General features: G+C 37.3%; 1 long non-coding RNA gene across 1 annotated transcript; it reads left to right on the top strand.

Moving 5' to 3' along the window:
* Positions 1–1,731: 1,731 nt before the first annotated feature.
* Positions 1,732–6,444, top strand: LOC311079267. Its single transcript, XR_014605375.1, has 4 exons — positions 1,732–2,193; positions 2,800–2,919; positions 5,737–5,888; positions 5,997–6,444. It is a non-coding gene; the product is annotated as an uncharacterized lncRNA (long non-coding RNA).
* The last annotated feature ends 2,240 nt before the right edge of the window (positions 6,445–8,684 follow it).

The raw sequence follows: 8,684 nt of genomic DNA, 5'->3' as shown, positions 1-8,684 counted from the left end.
GAGGACATCAGAGTTTCAGCAGGGGAGGATGTAACCCACCCAATTAATTGAGGCTGTGTTTTGATGTATTTTTCATGTTTGATTTTTTTTTTATTTTGATTCTATATTTTTCCTTGCCTAGCCTAATGCATGAAATGTTCAGACATATTTTTTATTATTATTTTATTTTATTATTTTGTTTTCACTGGTTGATGAAAATAAATGCATTGCGTCGATGGGTGCTGACGTCACATACGCGCCAGCTCATTGAAGAGAGAGATGTGAGCCACATGTGTGGCTATCATTAATCTAAACCATCGTTGTCAATATTTTCCTAAATGGATGTCTGAACTGTTTTATTGCATTAGGTAAGTCACAATTGTTTCATATTTTCATAAATAATGTTTAATTTGGTGTTTGTTCATATAAGAAAATGTGGATGGTTAATGCTGTTCGTAATCGAGTATAAAGTGTGCCATAGAACACATGTAAAATGTTTATGCTGTAGAAGTATACTTGTTAAAACTTGTTTGCACATTTGTGTAATGGGAATAGTGTTTTGAGTTGAAAAGTTATGACTGTTAAATGCATTTCGTGATGGGTGCTGACGTCACATACGCGCCAGCTCATTGAAGAGAGAGATGTGAGCCACATGTGTGGCTATCATTAATCTAAACCATCGTTGTCAATATTTTCCTAAATGGATGTCTGAACTGTTTTATTGCATTAGTGTGGATTGTTTCAACGCTCCGTGATTGTGAAGGATTCGCGCAGTGCGGGAGAACAGCGCTGGATTCCACTGTGGAGGAATTGCGTCATCTGGGACTCTGCCTTCACGAGGAAAAAAAAAGAAAGATTCGTTCATCGTTCATTCCTGCAAAGAAATGTAGTAGGCATTCACATGCAAACGAACTGTACTGAGTCACTTCCATTTCCACGTGAACTGAGTCGCTTCCATTTCCACTCGAACTGAGTCGCATTCAAACGAATTGAACTGAGTCACTTCCACGCAAACTGAGTTAATTACATTCACACAAACTGAACTGAGTCACTTACATTCACACAAACTGAACTGAGTCAATTACATTCACACAAACTGAACTGAGTCAATTACATTCACACAAACTGATTGATTCTTTGTTTTATTTATTTTATTTTATTTTTTATTTTATTTTTTTTTATTATTTTGTTTTCTTTGATTGTCATTGAGGAATGATATATTTGGCTCTCAAATTGTGATCTGTAAAGGGGGCAAAAGTATTCTCAGGTCACAGGTGATGTGTGAATTGAATTGAAAGTGAAAGAAAAGATACAGTGAATACAGTTACTGTTCAGTGAACATATTGTTTCATTTATTCATTTTATTATTGTTCATTAATTGATTTTATTTCTTATTTTATTTACTTATATATATATATATAGAGATATATATATATATATATTTTTTTTTTTTTTGTCCAGTTAGTACTGTAAGGTAACTATTTAAACAAGTGCAGACACACATTTAAGATTATTAATTTTTTTATTTTTTTTTTGTTAATGCAAGGTGTGAGACCCCGAACCCGGGACTCCAAATATTAATATAAGTTGTGATTTATTTGTATTTGGTGAGCTCAGACCCGGTAGATATTTTTCCTCCTTTTCTTTTTCTGGTGTTAAATTCTACTAAGGGGTTACATAAAGCACTGTTAAATATTGAAATACATTTAATAGATTTGAAATACATTAAAAAAAAATACTTAGAACAAAGCTTTGTTCTTCGTGTCACATCTGTGAATTTGTGTAGAAAACGTTCATAATTATATCATGTAGTTTTTGCTATTTTGTTTCCACACCGCGTTTACCATTCCTAAAGGTAGGCCTATATTTTATATTATAATGTAGCCTATTATATATATATAACTGACAGACTTGTACGTTTTCAATGCTTTTATATTTTCATTCTATTTACAGTTTGCGATGGCCACAAGCCTACTATCCACTTAATAATGTATCAAGTTTCAGGATATTTTAGCTGATTATCAAATAATTCACTCCATCAATTCAAAATGTATGTAAATGCTGCGTGACTTCTACGTGTTTTAATGGGCGCGCGCGCTGAATATTCAAGCAGCATTTGAACTGGAGCGGAGGGCGTTACCATGGAAACGAGGCAGCAGCTCAACTGACAATCAGTGAAACTCCGTCTCTCACTGTTGTTTTAACTACTTTAAGGTAAGTTTAGTCCATAAAATTACACAGATTGTACATACAAGTGTTTCTGAGACTTTCTTTCATGTAAATGACTCGCTTCCGTTGAATATTTACTTTATAGAAATGGCTTAGTGTCTTCGCAAAAGTCCGTTAGCATCTCAACCGTTAGCTAACGTTAGGCTAACTTGAGGTAACTTAACGTTAAGTTAGGTTAACTATAGACTTGAGCTGTAAGTATGGGCTTTTAATCACATATTATGTGTAGATGAGATATTTTGATAGTTTTGTAAAGGTTTTGCTGACAATTGGTCAATGGATGAATGGAAATAATCTAATTTATTTAACCTAAAAGTACGGACTGTATGGTTAATTCATAGTTATCAAGTGACATCAGGATGCAGCGAGCTGTAACGTTACTTGACCTGGAGGGCAAAATAAGCCTTTCCTCCATTGCCCACCAGTCATTTTTATCAGGTTTGTAGTTAGTATTAATGTAGTAAAACAGTGTTATTAAAAGAGCAAATTCATACCACTTATTCATGATGCATACTTTGTACAGGTTAGCAGATGAACACAGAACAAGTTATTTATAACATAATAATAGTGTTTGTCTTCTCCCCTTTACAGTATTGTTTGCCATCTAGTCCTGATCACAGAGTTTAGCTCCCAAACCCAATAAAGCAGACCTGAGCAGCTGATCCAGGATCACCAGAAACTCTGCAGAACTTTGGTCTGGACACCAGTGTTGTAAGTTCAGAACATATTGCAGGAGATATAATATCGTCTCTCAAGGTCCACTTACATGCAGAGGTTTACTCCAACCTAGTCCAGCACACCTGAACCAGCTAGTCAAGGTGCTAAACTCTGGGTAAATATCACAAAATCCTTACAGTGCACTGAAACATTTGCTCCCTAAAAACTCACTATGTTATTGGAAATTCTGAAGCTCAAAACTTTAATCACACAAGACAGTTCGCTACAAAATTACATGTGATAGGCACTAGCGGCGCCAGGATTTTGATTGTAGGCGCTTTTCTGCGGCACTGAGGACAGCGACTCAGTAGCCTACCTGAATTTAATGCATAATTAAGCATCAAAAAAAAAAAAACTGTAGGATTTTTCTTTCTTTCTTTTTAATAGAATTACAATGTAATATTTTCAATTGTTTAAAGGTGCTGTATGTAACTTTTTTTATAAAATGAATCCTTTTTTTATTGCCCGTCTGTGAAGGGGTTGTAATCACACATTACAATGATCCACTTTTCGCGTTTTGCTATTACCTCTGAAGGCCAGTATTCCTATTTTTATGTGAAGTCTCCGGGTCGGATTTTCTGCGAAATCCACCGGATGTGACGTGCATGCGCGCTCCCGAGCCTCTCCGTTTTATATACAGTCTATTGCGACAGCACTGCAGCTAACGACATGGAGTCTGATAACACCACAAAACGACCTGCCTCCAGCACAACACAGACTCCAAAAAAATTAAAAAACAAACAAAAAAAATTATCTGCTGAAGCTCGTCAGGCCAAACGTCAATCGGTTCGACTCAGGACGAAAACACGGATCAACATTGGCAGAGCGTTTGAATTATGGAGAGACCTCCGCTTTGTTTTAGGTATAAAAACAGACCTTGAGTTGGCTTTCATTCTTTTGGACAGGTAAGCTAACAATACTTCAAAGCATGTAAAATATATTGTGATTTTGTGCTTTAGTTGGCTCAAGTTAGACATCATTAGTTCGCCAGCTAACGCCGACCATTTGCTAACGTTATCTGATGTGAAAGACTACAGTTGTAACTTTATTGCTTTTCACGAGCACGAGCGCTGTTGTTGCAATCTGAAACATCACCGCTAGAGGCCGCTGGATCCTACATACAGCACCTTTAATCAAATTATAGGCCTATTATTTTTAGTTTATTAACAGTAGGGATGCACCGATCCGATACTCAGTATCGATATCGGCTCCGATACTGCCATTTTTGGCGGATCGGGTATCGGTCAGACGAGGCCGATCCAAATCCGATATTGTGTGTATACTATTCTGTGTTATTGTTAAGCCACACAAAAGGCACACAAACATTATAAAGCACCATAAATTTTTGTGCACAATATTATAAGTGTTCTGAAGCCATTATATAGTATAATGTGAGATATAAATGAATATTTAAGTCGTTAAATTCAAGATCACGTAAATGTTTCTCTCAGCTGCGGCTGTCAATCATTCTTCATTCAGCATCAAACAGCGCGTCGCGTTCGGTTACGACAGTTAACACGATGAAACTCTCTCCAAGATGATTCAATGTTACTATTATTATACTTGATCTGTAGATAAAGGTCTATGGTTTCGCATAAAACAACTCTTTATCTTGCTGGATTTTATTGCTGTACCTTAATCATGTTACTTTCTACCGGGTGTCTGTTAGATCATAACACTGGAGAAAAGTCAGAGCACTATTTGTTCTTCACACGCACAGTAACTGAGATTTTAAACTGTTAAAAGAAAAGGCTGAATAGACTATTGCATAGATAGCTACTGTATAATACACTACGCATCAATATGTATTTTCTTTGTGCTTGAAACTTTTCAATGCGGACTCGACGCGCTGTGCGCTGTGACTCATGTTGCTTCAAGCGCATCATTCTGCGCTCGGGATGCGCATAAAAGCGCTTTGTGCCGCACTGTATTGGAGCCTTTCATATCATAATACAGGGACGCTATGAAAGATTATTAATAGCCTTTCCTGTTCTGTCCTATCTATCATATGTTGCTACCTCATTAAACAGCTGTGCTATACAGTTAAAAAATGTCTCAATTTTATAGTAGGATATAAAATAATTGCTATTAATTGCTAAGTTTTACCAGATTTAGTGTTACACTTATTGTCTCTAATTTGTTCCCCACTAAACATTTTTTTTTTTTCACAAAATGTTCAGATTTTATACAATTATTGTGCACTCGTGATTTTTCTAGACTAAATTTTACTGAATTATCAACTAATCTAGTTTATAATAGCATTTATGTCAGATTATGATCATATATTTTTTGTTGTTGTTGGTTTTCTTTTTTTCAGTTCTTATTATCAGTTCAACACAGAGTTATAGAAATTCTACTTGATTAAAAAAAACCTGTGCTGGTATCGGTACGGATCGGTATCGGCCGATACTCAGAATTTTTGGTATCGGATCGGTTCTGAAAAAATTGTATCGTTGCATCCCTAATTAACAGCAACAACAACAACACACACACACACACACACACTTCTCTGCATATCTTCAGACAAAATAAAGATATCTGACAAAACAATGAAGATATTTTACAAACCAACTGCCAGGGATGTGCAAACACTTTGTATTGTATAGCCATTGTATGTGTATTTCAATTATAAATACGTTACAATATGGAGTAAAATTGGTTGCAACTCTGGTTTCATCACAAATTTAAGGAAACAGGCCTAACTAATATAGTGATGTTACATTATTTTATTTTATAAGCGTCAAATTATTATTAATATTATAAAAATATTATAATTTTTTGTGATCAATTGTACTTTTATTTCTCCATCAGGGTGTAGCCAAAGTGATGCTCTGTCGGCATTGCAAGTTTTCTGACAAAAGCCAGTCAATTCTCCTACAGCAAGATCTACTGAAACACTGGCACGTGACCAGAACACTTCACTGCATTTACATACATTGTGTGTGTACATTCAAAACCAAAGGGTGCGTTAAAGACTCATCTGCCAAGATTTCACTCTGTTCAGTGATATCTGTGAGGAAAAGACATATTGCACTACCCTAATCTTTGATTGTTTTTCTATCCCAAAACAGGATGCCTGCTGAAGGAGACACACAGGACTGAGACAACACACGTTCACAAACACACAATACACACACACACGCCCTTATACATCATTGTTTTAGAGGCTTTTTTTAAATGTATAATTTTAATTTGGTTTTGCTTTGTTTGTTTTAAACATTCAATTTGTACTGCATATTTTGAAATGAAATAAAAGCTAAATTTGAATTATTTGTTTTAATGTTGGGAAACATGGCTATAGGCCCTACAAAAGAACATGGTAGGCCTACCGTTTTCTGTGGTATATTGCTGAATGATTTTTACATGGGTTTCACATGAAGTTGCAGGTTTACATGGGGTGTAGATTTAACATAGATTGTTGATGGGTTTCAAATGTTATTCCATGGGTCTCTCATGGAAATTTTACGTTTCACATGTGATTATTGGTTTCACATGGGAATTTCAGGTTTCACTTATGATCTCATGGGTTTCACATGTGGTTTCATGGGTTTCACATGTGATTATAGGTTTCACATGTGATCTCATGGGTTTCACATGTGATTATAGGTTTCACATGTGATCTCATGGGTTTCACATGTGATTATAGGTTTCACATTTGATTTCATGGGTTTCACATGTGATGTCATGGGTTTCACATGTGATCTCATGGGTTTCACATGTGATTATAGGTTTCACATGTGATCTCATGGGTTTCACATGTGATTATAGGTTTCACATGTGATTTCATGGGTTTCACATGTGATGTCATGGGTTTCACATGTGATCTCATGGGTTTCACATGTGATTATAGGTTTCACATGTGATGTCATGGGTTTCACATGTGATGTCATGGGTTTCACATGTGATCTCATGGGTTTCACGTGATTATAGGTTTCACATGGGAATTTTACGTTTCACATGTGAGCTCATGGGTTTCACATGTGATCACATGTGTTTCACATGTGTTTCACATGCAATCACATGTGCAAATGTTCCAAAAGCACACATTTCCCATGTGCAAAACACATGTTTCACATGTGATCCACATATTTCACATGTGCAAAGTCACATGTTTTTACATGTTAAATTTCACATGTGCAAAATCACATGTGCATGTGGTCACATGAGTTTTTGCACATGTGAAGTTCATGTGTTTTTTCTGTAAGGGATACCGCCAAATTTCATTTCAGGAACATCAACTTGTTTGCAATCTATTCAATAAAAATTCTTAAATAATTTTTATTGTCTGTGTGTTCTTGACTTAATGGACCTGACAGAAATTGAGCGTCAGCGTCAGTTCTGGAAGGCCAGGTAGTCAAGACGCTGCTAATGCTATTTGCTAACAACACTGTCCCGTCAGCTGATCTGCTCCAGCTGATCTGCTTCAGCTGAGCTGCATTAGCTGGTTAACTCCCCTTGCTGCTCAATGGCCAAAGCTCAAACAAGGTGCCCTATTTAAAGCACATTCAGTTTGCTCATACATGCTTGCTGCTCGCTACTGCTGCCCGCCACCTCCCCAGCTCCTCCTTATGCATAACGTGGCATTTTGCTTTATGTCATGTTGCCTGCTCTGTTCACAGGGGGGATATTTTAGCTCTCACAGTCCTAAACTGTGTGAGCGTTCCCTAATGCTGCTGCTGCTGTACTCCTGCAGGACTCCCTGAACAGAGCCATACCGCCAAATTTCAATTCAGGAACATCAACTTGTTTGCAATCTATTCAATAAAAATTCTTAAATAATTTTTATTGTCTGTGTGTTCTTGACTTAATGGACCTGACAGAAATAGTAAAATACACAATATACAAAAAATAGATTAAAATAAATGATCAAAACACAATATTCAAAAAATAGACAATAGATGGTATGTACAGGTATGCATGTACAAATGCAAGCTAACGTAAACGTGTGGTGTGTTAAATAAATAAATGTATAAATAGTGTTTAAGTATTGCACGTTTACTGCGCATGTTAAGTGGAGGCATTAACTGTTCATGAGGTGGATTGTCGGAGGGAAGAAACTGTTCCTATGCCTGGCCGTTCTGGTGCTCAGTGCTCAGAGGATTCAGTGACTGCAGAGTATACTTGTATCAGCAGCTCCTGTGACAGGTTGAACTTCTTCAGCTGGTGAAGGAAGTATATGTGGAACTCCTACTTCAGGTCCTGAGAGATGTTGGTGCCCAGGAACCTGAATGACTCCACTGCTGCCACAGTGCTGTTCATGATGCTGACAGTGGGGAGTGCAGGGAGGTTTCTCCTAAAGTCCACGATCATCTCCACTGTTTTGAGTATGTTAAGCTCAAGGTTGTTATAACTGCACCAGACAGCCAGCTAGGGCTGGGCGATATATCGCATGACATTGTTAGGCGCATTTCATCAGTAAAGCCGGTTCCTTGATTAGTAGTAAATCGCCATCACCTGCTTTCAGATGGAGCGCCATTTACAACACAGAGCCGTAGTTAACTGACAAGCTGAGCCATATCGCATTAATTATCGCAGTCCGCAATAATTAATGCAATATGGCTCAGCTTGTACATACATGTGCCGTTGTTGGTGTACAGGGAGAAGAGCTGTTCAACCTGGATGAGGCCGATAAGTGTGGTGTCGTCTGCAAACTTCAGGAGTTTGACAGAGGTCCCTCGTCTTTTGCGGTGCAGTCGTTGGTGTACAGGGAGAAGAGTAGTGGGGAGAGAATGCACCCCTGGGGGTCGCCAGTGCTGATT

Source organism: Abramis brama, assembly GCF_963993115.1.
Source record: "Abramis brama genome assembly, chromosome: 1".
NCBI classification, from domain to species: Eukaryota; Metazoa; Chordata; class Actinopteri; order Cypriniformes; family Leuciscidae; genus Abramis; species Abramis brama.
Note: the sequence above shows the minus strand (reverse complement) of the source record. Positions and strands in the feature narration are given on the sequence as shown.